Genomic DNA, 26,909 nt, shown 5'->3' with positions numbered 1-26,909 from the left:
TCTCTGGCTACTACTGCAGTGTTTGCAGTGTCAGTGAAAAGCAGTGTGACACTGCAGAAATCAACCCGTCATGATGTTTCTTACTACCACACAAACCCAGGTCAACCTATGCTATGGTTACTTCTACACCAGGAGCCATGCCATCATTCGTGACCTGTATCTTCTACACCAGGAACCAAGCCATCATTCGTGACCTGCATCTTCTACACCAGAACCATGCCATCATTCGTGACCTGTATCTTCTACACCAGGAACCATGCCATCATTCGTGACCTGCATCTTCTACACCAGGAACCAAGCCATCATTCGTGGCCTGTATCTTCTACACCAGGAACCATGCCATCATTCGTGGCCTGTATCTTCTACACCAGGAACCAAGCCATCATTCGTGACCTGCATCTTCTACACCAGGAACCATGCCATCATTCGTGACCTGCATCTTCTACACCAGGAACCATGGCATCATTCGTGACCTCTACCTACAAGTTGACGAAACCGTTCATAATGTGAAGCGTCACAGTTATCACATGCTGATGAAATAACTGGGAAATGAAGTGAAACATTTACAAACAGATTTTATTACAAAGGCACAGTATCATTGTATGTTTGTATATACAGCAGGTAAGTATAATCGTTTTACTTTCTCGTGAAACACAGTGCGGGCAAAATGTGCCGTGGAGAGTGGACAGGATGGCACATGACAAGCGAGAGTGTAGGTGCTCCGTGCGTGCTGAGGAGGGACATTGCCTCCGGCAGGGAGGAGCGTTTTGTGACCTCAGCACCGTCCAGTGAGTGCCTGGCTCCGGTCAGCTGGCGAGGACGAGGAGCTACCAGCAGCTGGCGAGGACCAGGTGCTACCAGCAGCTGGTGAGGACGACGAGCTATCAGCAGCTGGCGAGGTCGAGGAGCTACCAGCAGCTGGCGAGGACCAGGAGCTACCAGCAGCTGACAAGGGAGAGGAGCTACCAGCAGCTGGCGAGGACGAGGAGCTACCAGCAGCTGACAAGGGAGAGGAGCTACCAGCAGCTGGCGAGGACCAGGAGCTACCAGCAGCTGTCGAGGACCAGGAGCTATCAGCAGCTGTCGAGGGAGAGGAGCTACCAGCAGCTGACTCAGGCCCTCATTGCTGCCAACAGCAACACTATCGTTGGTTTAGTAGTACATTGGGTTGCGTGGCGGCTTGTATCCGTAACCCATCTTGGTGTTGCAGTAACCCTGCATCGTCTGGGTGACGGTGACGATGTTCACCACATCGCTGGTGACCAAGGCGGTGGTCAGGACGGGGTTGACGACGACCTGGGTGCTGAAGACGGTGGAGACACCTCCGGGCACGGACACCACCTCAGTGAGTCGCTCCGTCTCCGTCACCACCACCGTCTCCTCCACCACGGACACTCGGGTGGAGACGGCAGTCTCCACGATGGTGGTTGGCACGGAGACCACAGAGGTGATCACGTTCTCCTCCGTCTCCGTCACCACCTGGGTCTGGAAGGTCACCACCGTGGTAGGAACCACCTGCGTCTCCACCTCCGTCTGGGTCTCGGTAATGAACTGTGTGCGTTCTACCGTCTGGGTCTGGGTGTTGGTCACCACCTGCGTGTCAAAGATGGTGGTCACCACGGGTACCACCTGAGTCGTCACCACCTTGGGAGGTCAGGGCGGGTAAGGTGGACACCACGTTGTTAACGACAGTAGAGACAATTGTGACGGTGTTAACGATTGTCTCTGCTGGAAGTGTCTGGGTGACGACACTGGTCGAGGTGACCACTTGGGTCTGGACGATGGTCTGGGCGGGCAGGACGCTGCTCACAGTCGTCGTCACAAACTGGGTCTCCAGGCTGGTCAGGGTCGTCGCCACCACTATGGTCGACAACTCTGTCTGGACGATGGTGCTGGGTACAATGTTGGTCTCTACCAGGGTGCTTGTGGTCTGGACGAGCACAGTGGAGACGCGAGTCTCGGTGACGGTGTTGTAGATGGTCTGGGCTGGCAGCGTTACGGTTGACGTCTCTGTGACGGTCGTTGTTACGGTCCGGGTATTGGTGACGTACTCAGTATTGAAGACGGTGTTGACCACACTCTCTGTGTTGGTGATAGTCTGGGCCTCCACCACTGTAGTGGTGGAGACGTCTGTCCTGGTCACCACCACCTGGCTGTATATTGTAGTGGGCACCACCTGGGTCTGCACCTGTACGTTGGTCTCCGTCACAATGGTCGTTCCACATGTGGAACCGGGAAGTGGACTCTCAGTGACCGGGGGCAGGTAGGGGCTGAGGACGTTGTTAAATCTGGTGTCTGGCGCACCAGCAAACGAAGGACTGAGAGGGGTTAACTTGGCAGCCCAGGTCCCTCCCTCCACCAGGAGCAACACCAGCAGCACAGCACCTCGACCCATCCTGCCCAGGAGAGAGAAAGTTAATACACGACCACAAGACGCACCTGCCATACCACACTGTACCACAAATATTGCTTGCTTCACAACAGTAACTCGGTGACGGAACTTACCTTGTGTCTTATGAACGTCTGACAAAGATAATTCAAGGTATATGTGAAGTATCAGATGTTTTATAGAAAGTTTAATAGTTAATATATTACAAAAAAATATTACATAGACATCAACATAGGTGATGCTGAATGGCTCCAAATTTTCTGGAACCAGAGAGAAGACGTCTGCAGTGCAAGACAAGATTTTACTGATGATTCTGTCCATCGTGTCGCGTCTTAGAGGTAAAACAGCTGTGCATCATTACGGGATCCGCTAACCTGTAGCGGCAATGGCACATGTAGAAGGGAAGCAGAAAAACATGGCCTTCACTGCGGATGTCAACGGGGACATCTTACTTTCAGTGACCACTGGAAGCAAGTGGGTCATTGTTTATCAGGTGGACACCGCTGGTCCGTTGCCTGAGTCTCGGTGTGGGTGTGCGTGCTGGAGACAGAGCTGGCCTGGCCAAGACTAGCCATACATGAAGGGACGAGCAGGTCGAGGGTAGCCGTAACCCATGCTTGTCTGCGTACAAGGTGCGGTGACCACCTGACTGACCGTCTGTTGGATGACGTTGTCAACAGTCTGGGTCACCACCTGGACCTGGTCCTCCACCTGGGTCACCACCTCATTAACTACCTCCACCTCGCCAGTCACCGTCTGGAAGTCGGTGACTTGCTCGACGGCCGTACTGGTGACGAAGCGCTGGTCAACTTCGTCCACGATCTGTGTGGATGTGACCACCTGCTCTACCAGCTCAGTCTCCACCACCTGGCGGTCGACCACCAGTGTGCTGGTCTGGACGACGACCTCCTCAACCACCTCTGTTGAGGTCACGGAATCAATGCTGGTCTCTGTGACCTGGAGCACCTCAGTTTGTGTGACCTCCTCGGTGGCAACCACCTGCTGGGTCTCGACCACTTCCTGGGTCTGAGTCTCCACCTGAGTCTCCGTGACCACCTGGGTGATGACCACGGGCGCCGGGGTCACAAAGCTGGTGGAGTCTTCCGTCTGCACCACAACTGTGTCAACAACGGAAGTGACGTCAGGCAGTTGGGTCACCTCGGTCTGTTCCTCCTGGGTCGTCTGGACGAGTGTGCTGAGCACAGGGTCCGGCGTGACCACCTCCGTCTCCACCTGCACCTCCGTCTCCACCTGGGTCTGGAAGGTGGTAGTGAGGGCAGTTTCCACCTGTGTGCTGGTCACCAGAATGGTCTGCACCACCTGGGTGATGCTGGTCTCGACCTCTTCCTCGACCTGGGTCGAGGCCACGACCATCGTCCGCGTGACCTGCTCCACGACGGGGTCAGGCTGGAAGGGCACCTGAGCAATGCGGGTCTGGACAGCCTGAGCCACCTGCTCGTAGGTGCGGGTGACGGGCACCTGTACCAGGCGGCTCTCAGTCTGCACCATGGTGGTCGTGACGGCCTGGACCTCCGTTACCACCGCCTGTGCCACAGCGGTCGTTGTGCGTTGCAGGGTGACGGGCTGCGCCACTTGCTGCGTCTGGAGATCGAAGACTGTCGTGGTCTGGATGACGTTGTCACAGGTGCCTCCACCCGCGGTGTCCTTATCTGGCGGCAGGTAACCGCCGCCCAGCCAGTTGTTGAGGAACTGGAGCTGGGCCGCCGCAGGAGGCATGCAGGCCACCGCCACCACCGTCGCCACTAGCACGGCTCGCATCCTGCAACGAGACGCAACACTCACTGGTTGGACTCAGTACCGGCAGGAGCGGCGCGCGCGCGTCTGGGCGGTCAAGTCCAACCACGTGACCCGTGTTGCTCTCGCTGCCGGGAGGAGCGCGCGTCCAGAAGTGACGTCACACACGGTCACATCACGCGGACTTCACCGCCCGACACACCGGCCCCGCTCCTTGCCACATTAAACAAAAATAATACAGTGAAAAACCCTCCGTACATGTGCACATTTATAAGACACCCGAGGCACTGATGAATCAAGACTTTGCATGTGTGGTATTGTCACCGGAGAGAAAGTTCTGAGATATTGAAAGACTGTAATTGTTCTTGATCCTGAGAAAGATATAGATATTGTTTTTTTCTTCGAAACGACAATGTTAACGTGATCGTTTTCCATGCGAAGCTTTCATAATGACTTTCTTTAATACCACTACTATCTTAGCAGCCGGGATGACTACAGCTGTGCTGACCATGTAGCAGATCATATGGTCATATATCCCTTCTACAAATCCGTTATACTCTCAATCGTTGTTTGAATGTCTTTCTTCAGTTGTTTGCCGTATCGGCAAATAACACCTGGCCATGAAACTTCTCCCTCCTGACTCACATTCTGCCTTCGTTTCTGCTTAGAATAATTGTAAAGTTGTTACTCGTACAGCCGAGCATTCCTAAGAAACTGTACAGATTTTATCTTTTTCAAGTGATAGGTTTTACTGGCTCTCAACCAACAGCATCTCCCGCAACTTTTGTAATCCAACCTTTTCTCCTTTTTTTCCGACCTCTGTAGCTAACTCTCCAGCTGATAAAGCCGCTCCTCTGCACCATATCAAGGGATCCCCAGTATAAACAGAAATGTGGCAAAACGTGTGCGGTTGTGTGTTGGGAAAAAGAAACGGTGAACAGGAACATATTGTGTAGGAAAAGGTGGATATACAAGTTTACATGGGTTAGCATGTCAGTCGAGAGTTGTGCAAAGAAAAGAGAAATATATTCATGTGAAAGAAGGATGAAAGTGAGTGAGCTTGGAAAAATGTATTTTGAGCTGAGATTCCTGGGGATCGAATGAGGATTGGCATAAACTAAGGAAGAGAAAGGGGAGTGGAAGTACAGTTAGGAAAACAGTGCTAAATTATGACGATTGTGGTATGTAGGAGGTGGTATGTATGAAAAAGGACAGTGAAAGGTAAAATGAGGCTTAGAGAAAGGACAGTGAAAGGAAGAATGAGGTTAAAAGTACTAGTGAAGCAGATAAGAGAGGTGAATGGACAGGATCTGCAGTGAAGGAGTGCGTGTGAGTGGGAGGTGTACCAGAGAAAGTAGCAAGTCAAAAGAATTGTATGAAAAAGGAAAAAGAAGGCAAAGAGAGAATAAGAAAATGTTTTTAGAGGAGCTACATAATTTTAGGCGAGAGAGAGAAAAAAAGATATCTTGGATGGGGGAATGAGAGAAGACAAAGATATTAGAAGATGGAGTGAGAGTTTTGAAGTACCGCTGAATGGGCTAGATGATGGAAGGCGGATGTGCTATGTAAGGGACAAGTTGGGATGCAGAGGGAGAATTATGACACTTGTTATACTGTCAGGAGAGAACGGAATTGCTCTCGAGGTACTTGATTGTGTATGGGTCAAGGCGAGGTGCCTCACTGCTGGTAAAGATCAAGTATACTGTGCTTGCAATGATTACAAATGCGACAACAATGGAAGTTTATGAATGCTTGTTTTTTAAGTTTGGTGACTCTACCTGGTGAGATGCTTGGGTGTGTGCGTGTTTGGGTTTTAAGAGTGTGATGGCTTGCACAGAACAGGCAACTAGGAATATCGCTGTGGTAACGGGAGACGTAGAGGATATGTGGGAAAGAAGTTTGCTCTTGAGAATGACCATGAGAAATAACTGGAGAAAGATTGAGAAAGTGTATGACAAGGCTGTCAGAGATGCTTCATGAGAGTTGCTGCAGATACATCTGATGATGGACAGTGACTGAATACGTGTAGGAAGAGAGGCAGTTTACTCTGCTCAAGGAGGTAAGAGCGAGGGTCCTGGAGCAAGTCGAAGACCTGTCGTAAGTTGGAGGTCTGTAGTCATGGGAATTATATCAGTTTCTGTTTGAACATAGCACAGAGCAGGAGAGGGTGTATTGAAATGGTTTGGGCACATGTAGAGAATGAGTGAGGAAAGATTGACAAAGAGGATATATGTGTCAGAGGTGAAGGGAACGAGAAGTGGGAGACCAAATTAGAGGTGGAAGGATGGAGTGAAAAAGATTTTGAGCGATCGGGGCCTGAACATGCAGGAGGGTGAAAAGCTTGCAAGGAATGGAGTAAATTGGAACGATGTGGTATACCGGGGTAGACGTGCCCTCAATGGACTGAACCAGGGCATGTGAAGCGTCTGGGGTAAACCATGGAAAGTTCTGTGGGGCCTGGATGTGGAAAGGGAGCTGTGGTTTTGGTGCATTATTACATGACAGCTAGAGACTGAATGTGAATGAACATGGCCTTTGTTGCCTTTTCCTAGCGCTACCTCGCGCACATGCGGGGGGGGGGGGGGAGTCATTTCATGTGTGGCGGGGTGGCGACAAGAATGAATAAAGGCAAGTATGAATTATGTACTTGTGTATATATGTACATGTCTGTGTATGTATATATATGTATACGTTGAAATGTATAGGTATGTATATGTGCGTGTGTGGACGTGTATGAATATGCATGTGTATGTGGGTGGTTTGGGCCATTCTTTCGTCTGTTTCCTTGCGCCACCTCGCTAACGCGGAAGACAGCGACAAAGTATAATGTAATATAATACATATATATATATATATATATATATATATATATATATATATATATATATATATATATATATATATATATATATATATATATATACCCATTTGCGCCCTTCACTGAAGTTCCCATTTGCTCCCTTGTCTTACGCACTTTATTTACCTCCTTCCAGAACATCTTTTTATTCTCCCTAAAATTTAATGATACTCTCTTACCCCAACTCTCATTTGCCCTTTTTTTCACCTCTTGCACCTTTCTCTTGACCTCCTGTCTCTTTCTTTTATACATCTCCCACTCAATTGCATTTTTTCCCTGCAAAAATCGTCCAAATGCCTCTCTCTTCTCTTTCACTAATACTCTTACTTCTTCATCCCACCACTCACTACCCTTTCTAATCAACCTACCTCCCACTCTTCTCATGCCACAAGCATCTTTTGCGCAATCCATCACTGATTCCCTAAATACATCCCATTCCTCCCCCACTCCCCTTACTTCCATTGTTCTCACCTTTTTCCATTCTGTACTCATTCTCTCCTGGTACTTCCTCACACAAGTCTACTTCCCAAGTGAAGGCATATACAGAGCATCAGATTGGGGAAGAGCAGTGTGGTTTCAGAAGTGGTAGAGGATGTGTGGATCAGGTGTTTGCTTTGAAGAATGTATGTGAGAAATACTTAGAAAAGCAAATGGATTTGTATGTAGCATTTATGGATCTGGAGAAGGCATATGATAGAGTTGATAGAGATGCTCTGTGGAAGGTATTAAGAGTATATGGTGTGGGAGGCAAGTTGTTAGAAGCAGTGAAAAGTTTTTATCGAGGATGTAAGGCATGTGTACGTGTAGGAAGAGAGGAAAGTGATTGGTTCTCAGTGAATGTAGGTTTGCGGCAGGGGTGTGTGATGTCTCCATGGTTGTTTGATTTGTTTATGGATGGGGTTGTTAGGGAGGTGAATGCAAGAGTTTTGGAAAGAGGGGCAAGTATGAAGTCTGTTGGGGATGAGAGAGCTTGGGAAGTGAGTCAGTTGTTGTTCGCTGATGATACAGCGCTGGTGGCTGATTCATGTGAGAAACTGCAGAAGCTGGTGACTGAGTTTGGTAAAGTGTGTGAAAGAAGAAAGTTAAGAGTAAATGTGAATAAGAGCAAGGGTTATTAGGTACAGTAGGGTTGAGGGTCAAGTCAATTGGGAGGTGAGTTTGAATGGAGAAAAACTGGAGGAAGTGAAGTGTTTTAGATATCTGGAGTGGATCTGTCAGCGGATGGAACCATGGAAGCGGAAGTGGATCATAGGGTGGGGGAGGGGGCGAAAATTCTGGGAGCCTTGAAGAATGTGTGGAAGTCGAGAACATTATCTCGGAAAGCAAAAATGGGTATGTTTGAAGGAATAGTGGTTCCAACAATGTTGTATGGTTGCGAGGCGTGGGCTATGGATAGAGTTGTGCGCAGGAGGATGGATGTGCTGGAAATGAGGTGTTTGAGGACAATGTGTGGTGTGAGGTGGTTTGATCGAGTAAGTAACGTAAGGGTGAGAGAGATGTGTGGAAATAAAAAGAGCGTGGTTGAGAGAGCAGAAGAGGGTGTTTTGAAGTGGTTTGGGCACATGGAGAGAATGAGTGAGGAAAGATTGACCAAGAGGATATATGTGTCGGAGGTGGAGGGAACGAGGAGAAGAGGGAGACCAAATTGGAGGTGGAAAGATGGAGTGAAAAAGATTTTGTGTGATCGGGGCCTGAACATGCAGGAGGGTGAAAGGAGGGCAAGGAATAGAGTGAATTGGAGCGATGTGGTATACCGGGGTTGACGTGCTGTCAGTGGATTGAATCAAGGCATGTGAAGCGTCTGGGGTAAACCATGGAAAGCTGTGTAGGTATGTATATTTGCGTGTGTGGACGTATGTATATACATGTGTATGGGGGGGGGGTTGGGCCATTTCTTTTGTCTGTTTCCTTGCGCTACCTCGCAAACGCGGGAGACAGCGACAAAGTATAATAAATGAAAATAATAATATATATATATATATATATATATATATATATATATATATATATATATATATATATATATATATATCGAGAAGTTCTCTTCGACGAGAGTGGGGCCTCCTGCCGTCAAGAGATGGTGATGGTACAATCTCTCTGGTGGGCGATTTATGCATCAGGGAATCATTCTTTTAGATAGTAATTGCAACCCAGCAGTCTACGAATTAGTCATAGAGTAAGATAACTTTAATATATAGGTATAGAAAAAATGTTAAAGTTGGGGATTAATAAAGCAGGATCGAAATCTCAGTAACAATGAGTTTGCAGTACTGGCCTCCTAGATTTAATCAGTTACCCCTACAACTTCCATGTTCTTCTGTAGCTTCATCAAAGAAAACGAAGAAGTGAGGACTTTTTGTTTTTAATATATTGGCATGATTGTGCTTCATGACTGTTATGTGACTCATGTATGTGTGAACACGTGGATATAAGGCGGCATAACGCTGCCAGTAGTCGTACGACACTACATACAGACACAGGGACAGCTGGGTACCTTGTATTGACAAATTTCTAATTGATTAGAAAATAAAAGTCTTAAGTGAATTTCTACGTAACTCCGTCTTTCTGTGGCGTCTAGGAAGTGCAGTTATGATATTTTGAAATCGATTTAGTTGGACTCTTAAGACTGAGAGAGATAGCATTTGCATAATTATAGTTTATCATGAATTATGTCACAAAGAGGTTTGGTTGATTGGTTATTTAAACCGTATCAGATGTCAGGGTCAATAAACCACCAGCCGAAATATATTGAACACCTTCTTTACGTGTTGAAAGTAAGTCAAAAATCATAGAAACTTTATTTTTTTTCCTTTTTTTTGCTTTGTCGCTGTCTCCCGCGTTTGCGAGGTAGCGCAAGGAAACAGACGAAAGAAATGGCCCAACCCACCCCCATACACATGTATATACGTACGTCCACACACGCAAATATACATACCTACGCAGCTTTATATATATATATATATATATATATATATATATATATATATATATATATATATATATATATAATATATATATATATATATATGGCCGAAAGAAATTATTTGATTAGATATATAGGAGGTATCCTGCCTGTGAGTAGATGGTCTGTTGCAGGAGCGGGCCAGGCAGCATGGCTGGCTGCACCATGCACCCTAACCCTCTCTGTCGTAAGCACAACAGGTGTTGCACAACTGGCACGTACAAACGGAACCGCTTCAACGGGAACGGCATAATGTTCAGTGAGGAAAAAGATTTCGTCAATGTTTTGAACAAAATATACACAGCCATTACGAAAAGAGAAAAATGATTTTCGATTTTTTTTGAGGACAAACCCCAGCCGACCAGAGAGAGTGGGTAGTGAGAGGCTGGGAACATGTGACTGTGTGGCGTGAGTGGGGCTGTGGGCGGGACACTGGGGCTAATATGAGCATCCTCCGGGGGGTCACAGGTCAAGTCTCTCTCTCTCTCTCTCTCTCTCTCTTCTCTCTCTCTCTCTCTCTCTCTCTCTCTCTCTCTCTCTCTGCACTTTCTCACACGTGTTACATCACGCGCCGTTCTCCCTTCCCCCGAGGGCGGGGAGGACCCTGGCCTCACGTGTTGCTGGCTGTTCCTTGGTCCTTCCCTCCTCATGTGGGACGACATAGTACATTCTCACATCGTCTGCCTCACACTGTTCAGCAGCCCCTCACTCCCTCCATCTGTAGGACACGTGCGGTCATGCCCGTTCTTAGGCCGACACATCTTTTGGCAACACCTGTGTGACGGTCTGTGTGGGAGGCCAGAGGACACATAGTGGAGCATGGGTGTGTGGGAGGCCAGAGGACACATGGTGGAGCATGGGTGTGTAGGAGGCCAGAGGACACATGGTGGAGCATGGGTGTGTAGGAGGCCAGAGGACACATGGTGGAGCATGGGTGTGTAGGAGGCCAGAGGACACATGGTGGAGCATGGGTGTGTAGGAGGCCAGAGGACACATGGTGGAGCATGGGTGTGTAGGAGGCCAGAGGACACATGGTGGAGCACGGATGAGAACTCAGAGGAGGAGGAGGAGGAGGTAGTTACTGGGATACGGTCAAGAGTGCCCCAGTAACTGAGGGGCGGCAGGTGAGGAGTGTTAGGTGAGGGGCGGCAGGTGAAGAGTGCCAGGTAAGGACTGCCAGGTGAGGGGTGGCAGGTAAGGAATGCTAGGTGAGGGGCGGCAGGTGAAGAGTACCAGGTAAGGAATGCTAGGTGAGGGGCGGCAGGTGAAGAGTGCCAGGTAAGGAATGCCAGGTGAGGGGTGGCAGGTAAGGAATGCCAGGTGAGGGGCGGCAGGTGAAGAGTGCCAGGTAAGGAATGCCAGGTGAGGGGCGGCAGGTCAGCGGGCTTGCTAGGCAGCAACAGTGAGGGAAGGTCGCCCCTCTCTCTCTCTCTCTCTCTCTCTCTCTCTCTCTCTCTCTCTCTCTCTCTCTCTCTCTCTCTCTCTCTCTCTCTCTCTCTCTCTCACATACACACACAGACACTCAGGAAAGGGAAAGTCTCCCCTGAGTATATCGGTCGTGCGCTACCTTCACTTTACGACGCACCAGAGGTTCAGCACACGATGCGCTGGATCACTGGAGTACTGACTCATCTGTCCCTCACACCACGTCCTCACATCCCACAGATGAGGGGAAGATGAGGCGTGTGAGGATGAATGGTGATGGGGGTTACTGATGGTGAGGGAGGCTGGTGGTGAGGGAGGCTGGTGGTGAGGGAGGCTGGTGGTGGGGGTGGCTGGTGGTGAGGGTGGCTGGTGGCGAGGGAGGCTGGTGGTGAGGGAGGCTGGTGGTGAGGGAGGCTGGTGGTGAGGGTTACTGGTGTTGGAGGTTACTGGTGATGAGGGTGGCTGGGTACTGGTGGTGAGAGAGGCTGGTGGTGAGGGAGGCTGGGTACTGGTGGTGAGGGTGGCTCGGTACTGGTGATGAGGGAGGCTGGTGGTGAGGGAGGCTGGTGATGAGGGAGGCTGGTGGTGAGGGAGGCTGGCGGTGAGGGAGGCTGGTGGTGAGGGAGGCTGGTGATGAGGGAGGCTGGTGGTGAGGGAGGCTGGTGGTGAGGGAGGCTGGTGGTGAGGGAGGCTGGTGGTGAGGGAGGCTGGTGATGAGGGAGGCTGGTGGTGAGGGAGGCTGGCGGTGAGGGAGGCTGGTGGTGAGGGAGGCTGGTGATGAGGGAGGCTGGTGGTGAGGGAGGCTGGCGGTGAGGGAGGCTGGTGGTGAGGGAAGCTGGTGGTGAGGGAGGCTGGTGGTGAGGGAGGCTGGTGGTGAGGGAGGCTGGTGGTGAGGGAGGCTGGTGGTGAGGGAGGCTGGTGGTGAGGGAGGCTGGTGGTGAGGGAGGCTGGTGGTGAGGGAGGCTGGCGGTGAGGGAGGCTGGTGGTGAGGGAGTGTGGCGGCGAGGAAGGTAGGGTGTTGTTGCCAGGCACCATGACCCCTGCTGGCTCGGTCGTGTGCCTCTCCCTTGCTCGCTACATCTCTGGATTTTATCTTCCCGCTTATATTCTCTTCCTCACATGTCATCCTCCCGCGCCGTCTTCCACATAAACCTCGGTGATGCTCATTTTGCATTTTGATGTTTCTTTTGTGTGGACACAATTTGAGTGGCTGTCAGGGGCCACTCTGATGTAATACGTTTTTAACAGGTTTAGCGATGATTTACAACGATGATTTACCCAGCAGAGCGATGATTTACAACGATGATTTACCCAGCAGAGCGATGATTTACAACGATGATTTACCCAGCAGAGCGATGATTTACAACGATGATTTACCCAGCAGAGCGATGATTTACAACGATGATTTACCCAGCAGAGCGATGATTTACAGCGATGATTTACCTGATAGAGCGATGATTTACAGCGATGATTTACCCAGCAGAGCGATGATTTACAACGATGATTTACCCAGCAGAGCGATGATTTACAGCGATGATTTACCTGATAGAGCGATGATTACAACGTTTTAAACAAAACTAGGAGTGGATGGTCCACGCTGGACGAACTGAGTGGCTCTCTGATGTAATATATACAGCTAACTGAAGAGAATGAGTGGTTGTCTCGGCCTCAGTTAAACGTGGACAGTTAGAATGATGACTGGCTGTCCGAAGCTTACTGGATAACCGAAGCCTAGTGGTCATCCGACTGGCTGTCCGAAGCCTAGTGGTCACCCGACTGGCTGTCCGAAGCCTACTGGTCATCCGACTGGCTGTCCGAAGCCTACTGGTCATCCGACTGGCTGTCCGAAGCCTACTGGTCATCCTACTGGCTGTCCGAAGCGTAGCAACATTTTCGTGATACGATTTCGATCTGTGGTCAAGACCTACACGACAGTGCCGACCGGCCGCCTGTCTTGGAGTCTCGGCCCAGTGAAAATACGGCGGGTGAACGGCTGTCCTGAGCGACGGGCGTAGAGGACAAGGCGAGGGAAAGGCTGTGAGGTGAGAGTGAAAGTGAGGGAAGGGTTGTAGGGAGCGAGAGGGGCCGCGGCTCGGGAAGGAGTTATGATGTGGGTCACGTATACTGTACGTACGTTGGTCCGCCGCCGCAGACGCTCGTCTCGGACCATATGGTCCGCGCAGCTGGGCAGCCGCCGTAATTTCTGTTACACAAACGGTGTTTCGAGTCCGCCATAACACTTTGAGAGATGATGATTATGTTTTGGCGATGATAGGAACGCATGAAAAGGAGCTGACCGGTCAGTGCGTGATGTGTGGTGGCTTAATTGACGGAGGGATCGGGTGGTGAACTGCCTCTCTTACAAAGCAATTTGTTTAAAAGACTTTCCTTCCGTTTCATGATGACAAGGGTTCATTGGAATGTTAATGGTTCTTTTATAAGAAAACTTTTAAAGATTAGCGTAACCCCCTCAAAATATATACATGGGACATTTACTTTAAAGGATTTGAAATTTATGGCGAAAATATATAGCTTCTGTTCAGTGGATACAGGAAACAAAAGAATGTCAGTTGAACCCGAAAAAAAGAGGTCCACCAACCTTACTGTGTAACATTACTACGAGCAGAGGAAAGAACCACACATGGGAAGTGTATCATTGTGATGGTCATAAGCAAGACATTCACCTTGTAGCATAGGCAAAACCCTCACGTAACCTTACGTCACCCAGCCGTGGTCAAGATGGCGTAGGAAGGGGAAAAGATTTTATCTTCTGTCTTCAGGGAGTTCCTGCGGCTCTCAGGAAGCCAGCCACGCACACCCCACTAGACTGCAGGTCCTAGTGTGGTAATGTTGCGTGTGTAGGTGGCCAGAGGACACATGGTGGGGAGATTGCATAGCAAATGAGTTGGAGATGATTAGTGTCTTCATCATGATATTAGTTGTACTGTGGTTGTAAATTTGTTGAGATGGGTGATGTCCTGAGCGTAGAAGGGAAAGTGTAACACGTACATGTCTTGGGAGTATGGTTTCACATGAGCGTATATCTGGTGGACTCGTGTTTATGACTAGGTTGGCAGGGCGGTTGTTAGGTGCTTGTCGTGTCACTTCGGGGAGTATACATTTTATGAGTGGAATGCTTCTCTGGGGGCTGGGATGATCATAGGATGAGCTCTTTATTTCCGTTTAGTGGTTGTTAAATACTAATGGACGGGTTTGGATGGCAAGGGTCTGGTGCTGTCGCAGTGAACTGAGCACAGAGCAATGTTGAGATGCGGTTGCACTGGGGGGGGGGGGGGGGGGGGATGTTTCTTTCGTTGTGTAGATGTTGAGTGCTTCTGGCTGCTAGAGAGCTGGTGATTCTTCTGAGGCCTCTGTTCTATGTGGTTATCAGCTTTGTTATATCTGCTTTTGACGGGGTGGATAACTGTCGCTTTTGGCGGGTGGACATCAATTGTCAGCGGATAAAAAGGAACTTTTCACCTCAAAGGAGTCCATCATTTCCCTCTGCTGATTGGAGCGCAGTCTTTAGGCTGCAGGAGCCCCTTCAAAAGGAACCTGGTGTTGTATTATTAATTGACTCATTAGTTAAGAGAGACAGTGAGACATTATTGACGAAGACTTGAGACGAGAATTTGCCAAAAAGCGGGACTGATTGTGCGTAGTGCTCACCACAGGGGAAATATATGTAGGGTTACGAAGAATGAGTCGTGAGTTACGTGTTTCCTGTGAGGCAGAGACTGAATGCGCACGCGCGCGCGCGCGCGCGCGCGTGTGTGTGTGTGTGTGTGTGTGTGGACTGTATGCCAGAATGACAGGAAGAAAAGACAGCGATCTGCGTACCTGGAATGAAATTTGACAAAGCTGCCTCACCTGGGCACTAAACCTACCAAAATACCACGGCGGACAGTACCAGTTGCGCCTCCTTGGTCGGTGGCTGTCTACCATCAGGAGAGAGAGAGAGAGAGAGAGAGAGAGAGAGAGAGAGAGAGAGAGAGAGAGAGAGAGAGAGAGAGAGAGAGAGAGAGAGAGGCATCAGTGATCGTAAATGTTTACGTCATTTTCGAAAGTTAATTTTTTTTTAATTTTCCAAAAGAAGGAACAGAGAAGAGGGCCAGGTGAGGATATTCCCTCTCAGGCCCAGTCCTCTGTTCTTAACGCTACCTCGCTAATGCGGGAAATGGCGAATAGTATGAAAGATATATATATATATATATATATATATATATATATATATATATATATATATATATATATATATATATATACGCGTTTGTTTAATGTCACAATCACTCTAAATACATCATTAACTCGTTAATAACTTTGAGAAAAAAATGACCGATGCTCATGATGTAATCTTAACTCGTATCAGTGTCGGTCAGACTGTGTGAGTTGCATTTCAGAATGAGAAGAAAAAGATCGGAAAAAAAGATAAGTGTGCTGGAAGTGAAGTATATGTGTGATGAGTATCTTCTGTGAGGAGGGTTGACCGAGTAAGTAATGATAAAATAAGAGAGATATGTGATAGTGAGCTGAGTATGACGAAGAGAATATATATATATATATATATATATATATATATATATATATATATATATATATATATATATATATATATATATATGTATGTATATATATATATATCCCTGGGGATAGGGGATGAAGAATACTTCCCACGTAATCCCTGCGTGTCGTAGAAGGAGACTAAAAGGGGAGGGAGCGGGAGGCTGGAAATCCTCCCTCTCGTTTTTTTTTTCTTTTTTTTAATTTTCCAAAAGAAGGAACAGAGGGGGGGCCAGGTGAGGATATTCCACAAAGGCCCAGTCCTCTGTTCTTAACGCTACCTCGCTAATGCGGGAAATGGCGGATAGTTTAAAAGAAAGAAAAAGATATATATATATATATATATATATATATATATATATATATATATATATATATATATATATATATATATATATATATATATATATATATATATATATATTATATATTTTTTTTTTTTGCTTTGTCGCTGTCTCCCGCGTTTGCGAGGTAGCGCAAGGAAACAGACGAAAGAAATGGCCCAACCCACCCCCATACACATGTATATACATACGTCCACACACGCAAATATACATACCTACACAGCTTTCCATGGTTTACCCCAGACGCTTCACATGCCCTGATTCAATCCACTGACAGCACGTCAACCCCGGTATACCACATCGATCCAATTCACTCTATTCCTTGCCCTCCTTTCACCCTCCTGCATGTTCAGGCCCCGATCACACAAAATCTTTTTCACTCCATCTTTCCACCTCCAATTTGGTCTCCCACTTCTCCTCGTTCCCTCCACCTCCGACACATATATCCTCTTGGTCAATCTTTCCTCTCTCATTCTCTCCATGTGCCCAAACCATTTCAAAACACCCTCTTCTGCTCTCTCAACCACGCTCTTTTTATTTCCACACATCTCTCTTACCCTTACGTTACTTACTCGATCAAACCACCGCAAACCACACATTGTCCTCAAACATCTCATTTCCAGCACATCCATCCTCCTGCGCACAACTCTATCCATAGCCCACGCCTCGCAACCATACAACATTGTTGGAACCACTATTCCTTCAAACATACCCATTTTTGCTTTCCGAGATAATGTTCTCGACTTCCACACATTCTTCAAGGCTCCCAGGATTTTCGCCCCCTCCCCCACCCTATGATCCACTTCCGCTTCCATGGTTCCATCCGCTGCCAGATCCACTCCCAGATATCTAAAACACTTTACTTCCTCCAGTTTTTCTCCATTCAAACTTACCTCCCAACTGACTTGACCCTCAACCCTACTGTACCTAATTACCTTGCTCTTATTCACATTTACTCTTAACTTTCTTCTTTCACACACTTTACCAAACTCAGTCACCAGCTTCTGCAGTTTCTCACATGAATCGGCCACCAGCGCTGTATCATCAGCGAACAACAACTGACTCACTTCCCAAGCTCTCTCATCCCCAACAGACTTATATATATATATATATATATATATATATATATATATTAGGAAATAATATTAAGAATTTGATGTCTTGACAAATGGAGCTTAATCGCTGTTCGAAAAACCTGATAAACTGAATGTCTGACAACCACATCTGACAACGGGTCCCACGATAGAATGTACATTGCAATAGACCACCGCATTTTACCGCTGTCAACGAACCCTTAAGTTGATTTCATACTTCAGAAGTTGACCTCAAGTGTCAACCTTCTTTTGTATCAGAGTAGCCATGTAAGGATATGTCTGGACGCGGAAGAAGGGGAAAAAAAAGAAAAAAAAATCTCCGGGATGCGATGAGACAATACTCCCCCTCTCACGTCTGAAGCGGCACTGAGGCCGATCCTAGCAACGGACTCGCTTATACACTTAGGCAAGATATGTGGCCCACAGACCTCCAAAGTTATCTAAATCTACTTTCGCCCCCAAACCAATTGATTACCTTCTACGTGAGGAAGCGTAATGTATTCTATCCACGAAGCATGGGTTACATACAGCCCTTAAAAAATAAGTTTTCGGGGACATATATTGCGACTTCATAAAAAAAATTCAGGGAATACGGAAGGCAAGGTCGGTCGACGGCCGGGGGTCTGGCAACACTGCAGAGGATCGCTTGCTGGCCTGACTGACTATCATTTTGTAGTTACTGATTACTATGTGTGAGTAATTTGTCGGCGAGAGTTTTTTCTTTAACTCGTGTTGCTCCGTCTTCTAAGCTTAACCTATGCCCGATACCTATTTTACAGATCAGCCTCTAGGGGAGGATGAACAGCTAGGTGCACTGTGGACCGGCTACTGCGACCAGGATTCGAACCAAAGCGGGTTTGATCCCAGGCGGCCCCGTACACACAAGACGGCCAGTATCGCGATCCGCTACACCACGGAGGCCCTTGTGAACGGTAACATCTGGCTATACATGTTTTAGCAAACTGTTAAAAATAATATGTTGATATCTGAAGCTATACGAAATACCTTGCTCTAATGAACAGCAGGAGCGCTTGCCTGTTCATTCGATAGTTTACATCGTTTTTGTTTATATTTTCCAAAAGAAGGAACAGAGAAGTGGGCCAGGTGAGGATATTCCCTCAAAGGCCCAGTCCTCTGTTCTTAACGCTACCTCGCTAACGCGGGAAATTGCGAATAGTATGAAAGAAAGAAAAGAATATATATATATATATATATATATATATATATATATATATATATATATATATATATATATATAAATATGATGATGATTATGCTTTTATTTACATGTATAACCGTGCCTGTAATGTACGTAAACCTTTGCGGAGATGAATCAAGAGAGTTGCTAAGTGTTAGATCTACAATATATATCGTAATATTAACAAAACATCAAGTTTTACGTGACGAAAAACAGTGTCGAGGATTTTGCGTAAGTGTGATCGAACGTATAGTATCAAGGAGAGGCCAGACAGACCATCAAAATGGCCTATGCTATTCAGGTTGGACTGTGTCGTGAGCGGACCTCACCACAACCATACCAGTTTTGAGGAGCCCCAAAGAATGGCGGTGCTTCCATGAAGACTCGACTCAGGCAAATATTGATTCCTTTAGGTTGAACGTTCCAATACAAGAGTACGGTCGGATGGTACGCACCAGTACAGTACTCACACACACACACACACACACACACACACACACACATATACACTTCTAAGCACAGTTTCAAGTACCGTATATAGCTTGTCCGGGGAAGCACTGCACGTACAATTCACAACCTACCTGTCAGAGTGTTCACGGGGAGGAGTGTACAGTGGTAGCACAGGTCAATCAATGCCTACCTTCCCGGACCGCGGCCGCTTTATATACCTTCCGCGGAGGTGTGGCCGACCTGCTCCCCCGGTGCTCGCTTGTTCTGTGGTTGGCGGGAAGAGACGTTCCCCCCCTCCCCCTCCCTCACGACCTTCAACTCCGTTCGAACCCCAGCTGAATCCTATCTGCTTATGTGGGGTGGTCAGGGAGCCAAACCCCCGATGGAGCTGCTGTTTACAACAGTCAACCATTTACACTTGTAAAACATTCATGAGATCGTCCACTGAAACGGCTCAGAGAAATATTGAAAGGTAGGAAGGATTTCAGCAAAGAAAGTCATATTATGATGCCGCGTACCCTCGTAGGCAACAGCAAAGTTTTTCTCTGTGTGCATATATATATATATATATATATATATATATATATATATATATATATATATATATATATATATATATATTTTTTTTTTTTTTTTTTTTTTCAAACTATTCGCCATTTCCCGCGTTAGCGAGGTAGCGTTAAGAACAGAGAACTGGGCCTTTGAGGGAATATCCTCACCTGTCCCCCTTCTCTATTCCTTCTTTTGGAAAATTAAAAAAATAGAGAGGGGAGGATTTCCAGCCCCCCGCTCCCTCCCCTTTTAGTCGCCTTCTACGACACGCAGGGAATACGTGGGAAGTATTCTTTCTCCCCTATCCCCAGGGATATATATATATATATATATATATATATATATATATATATATATATATATATATATATATATATATATATATATATATATATATATATTGGATAGGACCATAATTTTGCTGCCGCTTTATATACCTTCCGCTGAGGTGTGGCCGATCTGCTTCCCAGATATATATATATATATATATATATATATATATATATATATATATATATATATATGTGTGTAGGATTGCGGCAGGGGTGTGTGATGTCTCCATGGTTGTTTGATTTGTTTATGGATTGGGTTGTTAGGGAGGTGAATGCAAGAGTTTTGGAAAGAGGGGCAAGTATGAAGTCTGTTGGGGATGAGAGAGCTTGGGAAGTGAGTCAGTTGTTGTTCGCTGATGATACAGCGCTGGTGGCTGATTCATGTGAGAAACTGCAGAAGCTGGTGACTGAGTTTGGTAAAGTGTGTGAAAGAAGAAAGTTAAGAGTAAATGTGAATAAGAGCAAGGTTATTAGGTACAGTAGGGTTGAGGGTCAAGTCAATTGGGAGGTAAGTTTGAATGGAGAAAAACTGGAGGAAGTAAAGTGTTTTAGATATCTGGGAGTGGATCTGGCAGCGGATGGAACCATGGAAGCGGAAGTGGATCATAGGGTGGGGGAGGGGACGAAAATCCTGGGAGCCTTGAAGAATGTGTGGAAGTCGAGAACATTATCTCGGAAAGCAAAAATGGGTATGTTTGAAGGAATAGTGGTTCCAACAATATTGTATGGTTGCGAGGCGTGGGCTATGGATAGAGTTGTGCGCAGGAGGATGGATGTGCTGGAAATGAGATGTTTGGGGACAATGTGTGGTGTGAGGTGGTTTGATCGAGTAAGTAACGTAAGGGTAAGAGAGATGTGTGGAAATAAAAAGAGCGTGGTTGAGAGAGCAGAAGAGGGTGTTTTGAAATGGTTTGGGCACATGGAGAGAATGAATGAGGAAAGATTGACCAAGAGGATATATGTGTCGGAGGTGGAGGGAACGAGGAGAAGTGGGAGACCAAATTGGAGGTGGAAAGATGGAGTGAAAAAGATTTTGTGTGATCGGGGCCTGAACATGCAGGAGGGTGAAAGGAGGGCAAGGAATAGAGTGAATTGGATCGATGTGGTATACCGGGGTTGACGTGCTGTCAGTGGATTGAATCAGGGCATGTGAAGCGTCTGGGGTAAACCATGGAAAGCTGTGTAGGTATGTATATTTGCGTGTGTGGACGTGTATGTATATACATGTGTATGGGGGTGGGTTGGGCCATTTCTTTCGTCTGTTTCCTTGCGCTACCTCGCAAACGCGGGAGACAGCGACAAAGCAAAAAAAAAAAAGATATATATATATATATATATATATATATATATATATATATATATATATATATATATATATATATATATATATATATATATATATATATATTATCCCTGGGGATAGGGGAGAAAGAATACTTCCCACGTATTCCCTGCGTGTTGTAGAAGGCGACTAAAAGGGAAGGGAGGGGGGGGGGCTGGAAATCCTCCCCTCTCTATTTTTTTAATTTTCCAAAAGAAGGAACAGAGAAGGGGGACAGGTGAGGATATTCCCTCAAAGGCCCAGTTCTCTGTTCTTAACGCTACCTTGCTAACGAGGGAAATGGCGAATAGTGTGAAAAAAAAATATATGTATATATATATATATATATATATATATATATATATATATATATATATATATATGTATATTATCCCAGGGGATAGGGGATTAAGAATACTTCCCACATATTCCCTGCATGTCGGAGAAGGCGACTAAAAGGGGAGGGAGCGGGAGGCTGGGAATCCTCCCCTCTGGTTTTTTTTTTTTTTTTCCAAAAGAAGGAACAGAGGGGGCCAGGTGAGGATATTCCACAAAGGCCCAGTCCTCTGTTCTTAACACTACCTCGCTGACGCGGGAAATGGCGAATAGTTTAAAAAATATGTATATATATATATATATATATATATATATATATATATATATATATATATATATATATATATATATATATATATATATTTCTTTTTTTCTTTCATACTATTCGCCATTTCCCGCATTAGCGAGGTAGCGTTAAGTACAGAGGACTGGGCCTTTGAGGGAATATCCTCACCTGGCCCCCCTCTGTTCCTTCTTTTGGAAAAAAAAAAAAAAAACCCAGAGGGGAGGATTCCCAGCCTCCCGCTCCCTCCCCTTTTAGTCGCCTTCTACGACATGCAGGGAATATGTGGGAAGTATTCTTAATCCCCTATCCCCAGGGATAATATATATATATATATATATATATATATATATATATATATATATATATATATATATATATATATATATTCCTATGAGTCCACGGGGAAATGAAACACTATAAGTTCCCAAGTGCACTTTCGTGTAATAATCACATCATCAGGGGAGACACAAGAGAGAAATATAACAGTCAGTTGATATACAACGAAGAGACGCAGCTAGGATGCCATTTGGTAAACATATAGTTATTCATTTTTTTTCTTTCATTATAGTTTGTCGCTGTCTCTCGCGTTAGCAGGAAAAATATTGTCTTTGCATTGGTTGTTGGAAACCGGTGCATATTTAAATTTTTTTCGTTACTCCAACACATGTTTCTTACTTCATAAGATAAAAAGTGTATTTTGAAATGTAATCTGTTGTTTTTTCGCTTTATTTTTGAAATACACGAGACGTAGGATCAGATCCAACAACAACATGCAACCGGTCGTTGATTGGTCTGCAAAAACCAGATGTCTCTCTCCCACCGCACGGACGAACGGATCCTGAAGGAGATGATGGACAGGAGCGACGGATCCTGAAGGAGATGATGGATAGGAGTGACGGATTGTGAAGATGATGGAGAGGAGCGACGGATTCTGAAAGAGATGATAGAGAGGAGCGACGGATCCTGAAGGAAATGATGGACAGGAGCGACGGATCCTGAAGGAGATGATAGATAGGCATCCTAGCTGCATCTCTTCGTTGTATATCAACTGACTGTTATATTTCTCTCTTGTGTCTCCCCTGATGATGTGATTATCACACAAAAGTGCACTGGGGAACTTATCGTGTTTCATTTACCCGTGGACTCAAAGGAATATATATATATATATATATATATATATATATATATATATATATATATATATATATATATATATATATATAGATATATATATATATATATATATATATATATATATATATATTTTTTTTTTTTTTTTTTTGCTTTGTCGCTGTCTCCTGCGTTTGCGAGGTAGCGTAAGGAAACAGACGAAAGAAATGGCCCAACCCAACCCCATACGCATGCCTTGATTCAATCCACTGACAGCACGTCAACCCCGGTATACCACATCGCTCCAATTCACTCTATTCTTTGCCTCCTTTCACCCTCCTGCATGTTCAGGCCCCGATCACACAAAATCTTTTTCACTCCATCTTTCCACCTCCAATTTGGTCTCCCTCTTCTCCTCGTTCCCTCCACCTCCGACACATATATCCTCTTGGTCAATCTTTCCTCACTCATTCTCTCCATGTGACCAAACCATTTCAAAACACCCTCTTCTGCTCTCTCAACCACGCTCTTTTTATTTCCACACATCTCTCTTACCCTTACGTTACTTACTCGATCAAACCACCTCACACCACACATTGTCCCCAAACATCTCATTTCCAGCACATCCATCCTCCTGCGCACAACTCTATCCATAGTCCACGCCTCGCAACCATACAACATTGTTGGAACCACTATTCCTTCAAACATACCCATTTTTGCTTTCCGAGATAATGTTCTCGACTTCCACACATTCTTCAAGGCTCCCAGAATTTTCGCCCCCTCCCCCACCCTATGATCCACTTCCGCTTCCATGGTTCCATCCGCTGCCAGATCCACTCCCAGATATCTAAAACACTTCACTTCCTCCAGTTTTTCTCCATTCAAACTCACCTCCCAATTGACTTGACCCTCAACCCTACTGTACCTAATAACCTTGCTCTTATTCACATTTACTCTTAACTTTCTTCTTTCACACACTTTACCAAACTCAGTCACCAGCTTCTGCAGTTTCTCACATGAATCATCCACCGCGCTGTATCATCAGCGAACAACAACTGACTCACTTCCCAAGCTCTCTCATCCCCAACAGACTTCATACTTGCCCCTCTTTCCAAAACTCTTGCATTCACCTCCCTAACAACCCCATCCATAAACAAATTAAACAACCATGGAGACATCACACACCCCTGCCGCAAACCTACATTCACTGAGAACCAATCACTTTCCTCTCTTCCTACACGTACACATGCCTTACATCCTCGATAAAAACTTTTCACTGCTTCTAACAACTTGCCTCCCACACCATATATTCTTAATACCTTCCACAGAGCATCTCTATCAACTCTATCATATGCCTTCTCCAGATCCATAAATGCTACATACAAATCCATTTGCTTTTCTAAGTATTTCTCACATACATTCTTCAAAGCAAACACCTGATCCACACATCCTCTACCACTTCTGAAACCACACTGCTCTTCCCCAATCTGATGCTCTGTACATGCCTTCACCCTCTCAATCAATACCCTCCCATATAATTTGCCAGGAATACTCAACAAACTTATACCTCTGTAATTTGAGCACTCACTCTTACCCCCTTTGCCTTTGTACAATGGCACTATGCACGCATTCCGCCAATCCTCAGGCACCTCACCATGAGTCATACATACATTAAATAACCTTACCAACCAGTCAACAATACAGTCACCCCCTTTTTTAATAAATTCCACTGCAATACCATCCAAACCTGCTGCCTTGCCGGCTTTCATCTTCTTTCATACACATTCGCCATTTCCCGCGTTAGCGAGGTAGAGTTAAGAACAGAGGACTGAACCTAAGAGGAAAAGTTCTCACTTGTGTGTGTGTGTGTGTGTGTGTGTGTGTGTGTGTGTGTGTGTGTGGTGACGGTAAAGGTGTTCATGGTGACGGTAGCAAGGTGCAGGCCACAAAGATGGGACAGCGCTAGTGGTCTGCGGAGAAGACAAGGACGGGACATTGGAGATGTGAGGTAACTAGTTCCCGGGACCAGCTGGTGGCAGAAGCAAGGATGTGACGACCTTGTCCCACTTACCTTGACCATCCTGCCAGTCCTTGGTAACACTGTCGGGGGTTCTCAGCCGCAGGGGCAGGTGGAACACCCACTGGTTACCCCAGCAGCGTCGTCCTCAGTGGTTGCTCCAGGCAGGTGGAACACCCACTGGTTACCCCAGCAGCGTCGTCCTCAGTGGTGGCCCCAGACATGTGGAACACCCACTGGTTACCCCAGCAGCGTCGTCCTCAGTGGTTGCTCCAGGCAGGTGGAACACCCACTGGTTACCCCAGCAGCGTCGTCCTCAGTGGTGGCTCCAGGCAGGTGGAACACCCACTGGTTACCCCAGCAGCGTCGTCTTCAGTGGTGGCCCCTGACAAGTGGAACACCCACTGGTTACCCCAGCATCGTCGTCCTCAGTGGTGGCTCCAGGCAGGTGGAATACTCACTGGTTACCCCAGCAGCGTCGTCCTCAGTGGTGGCCCCAGGCATGTGGAACACCCACTGGTTACCCCAGCAGCGTCGTCCCCAGTGGTGGCCCCAGGTAGTTGGATCACCCAATGGTTACCCCAGCAGCGTCGTCCTCAGTGGTGGCCCCAGACAAGTGGAACACCCAGTGGTTGCCCCAGCAGCACCGGCGTGAGGGAAACAGCTCACCCTCATAACCAGTACACAGTTCCAGTCTGGTGTGGCCCCACTGTTAGCGCCCAGTTCCACGTAGCTGCCCTCCATACCAGAGCGGAGCCAAACTCCACTGCTCTCCCTCCGTCAGGTGCGCAAAACTTTCTGAAGTTCGCCTCCTTCCTAGATAACAACGCTAGTTGAGCACTGCCGTCGGTACAGCGACGGTCGTCTCTACCTATACGCGCGCCATCGGAGTAGTTTTGGGTCTGCTGGTTGAGGGTAGGGACTTATGGCTAGCTACATGACAGACGAGAGTGGTTTAGCTTTCGCTTTTTTCTTCCGTTCGTTTCCTCTTTATGTAAGGAGACAATTAGCGAGTTGTAGGCTACATACGTAGCACACATAGCGAACGACGCAGGGCCGTAAGAACTCGCGGGCGTAGGGAGGTTGTGGTGAGGATTCCATAGTCGTGACATTGATAGATATTAATTGCTGGGATTGCAGATGATGCCACTGGGCTCAAGTCGGTCATTATGGTAACCAGGGGAGGGTCCGAGGCCGGCTTGAGCAAGTGCTGCGCGTGCCTGAGGTCGGTCCTGGCCTTGTGAAGGTGTCCAAATCCAATGTGGTCGCGGCTTGACTTCCCACGGTATTACATTATATATTCCGACACACTGACGTACAGACGTACATGGCACAAGCAGATGATCATCATGAACGAAGGATGGACTCCAGGGAGAACTGCCAAGAGGAATATGATGGCTGATGCGGCCTCGTCTTTTGTGTTTCAGTCGTGAAGACACATCGTGTTGTGTCCATACCTGAACTCCGTCCATGATGTCCCGCGAGGCGCCGTCGCAGGGGAAGGCTGGGTGTGAAGGCGGTGGTGCTCCTCCGCCGGTCCGTCCGTTCCCTGAGGAGGAGGGAAGGCGTTGTACAGGATGGCCCACTTGTGGTGTAGCGTTGCAGGAGAAGCTGGTCTCTGGCACGCATCCAGAGTCCAGCCTCAGTCCTCCTTGTGACACTACCTCAGCAGCCTCCCCTCAGCTCACGCCTCTCACCCAGCTTTACACACACACACACACACACACACACACACACACACACACACACACACACACACACACACACCTCCTGCCCAGTGTGCTGAAGTGAGACGTGGACCTCCACACTTATGTAAGTGCTCTTCACTTTTTAGACGCTGCGCATGAAGCTCACTTGCGTCAACCGCAGCTGTCAGCAGGCGGAGGAGGAGGACGGCCGAGGCCAAAGTTCAGAGTTCAGG

General features: G+C 47.0%; 1 pseudogene; it reads right to left on the bottom strand.

Annotated features, from left to right (window-relative positions):
- Positions 1 to 562: 562 nt before the first annotated feature.
- On the bottom strand, positions 563 to 19,248 carry LOC139758507 (uncharacterized; annotated as a pseudogene).
- Positions 19,249 to 26,909: the final 7,661 nt, after the last annotated feature.

The sequence above is a fragment of the Panulirus ornatus genome, chromosome 30, assembly GCF_036320965.1.
Source record: "Panulirus ornatus isolate Po-2019 chromosome 30, ASM3632096v1, whole genome shotgun sequence".
NCBI lineage: Eukaryota > Metazoa > Arthropoda > Malacostraca > Decapoda > Palinuridae > Panulirus > Panulirus ornatus.
Note: the sequence above shows the minus strand (reverse complement) of the source record. Positions and strands in the feature narration are given on the sequence as shown.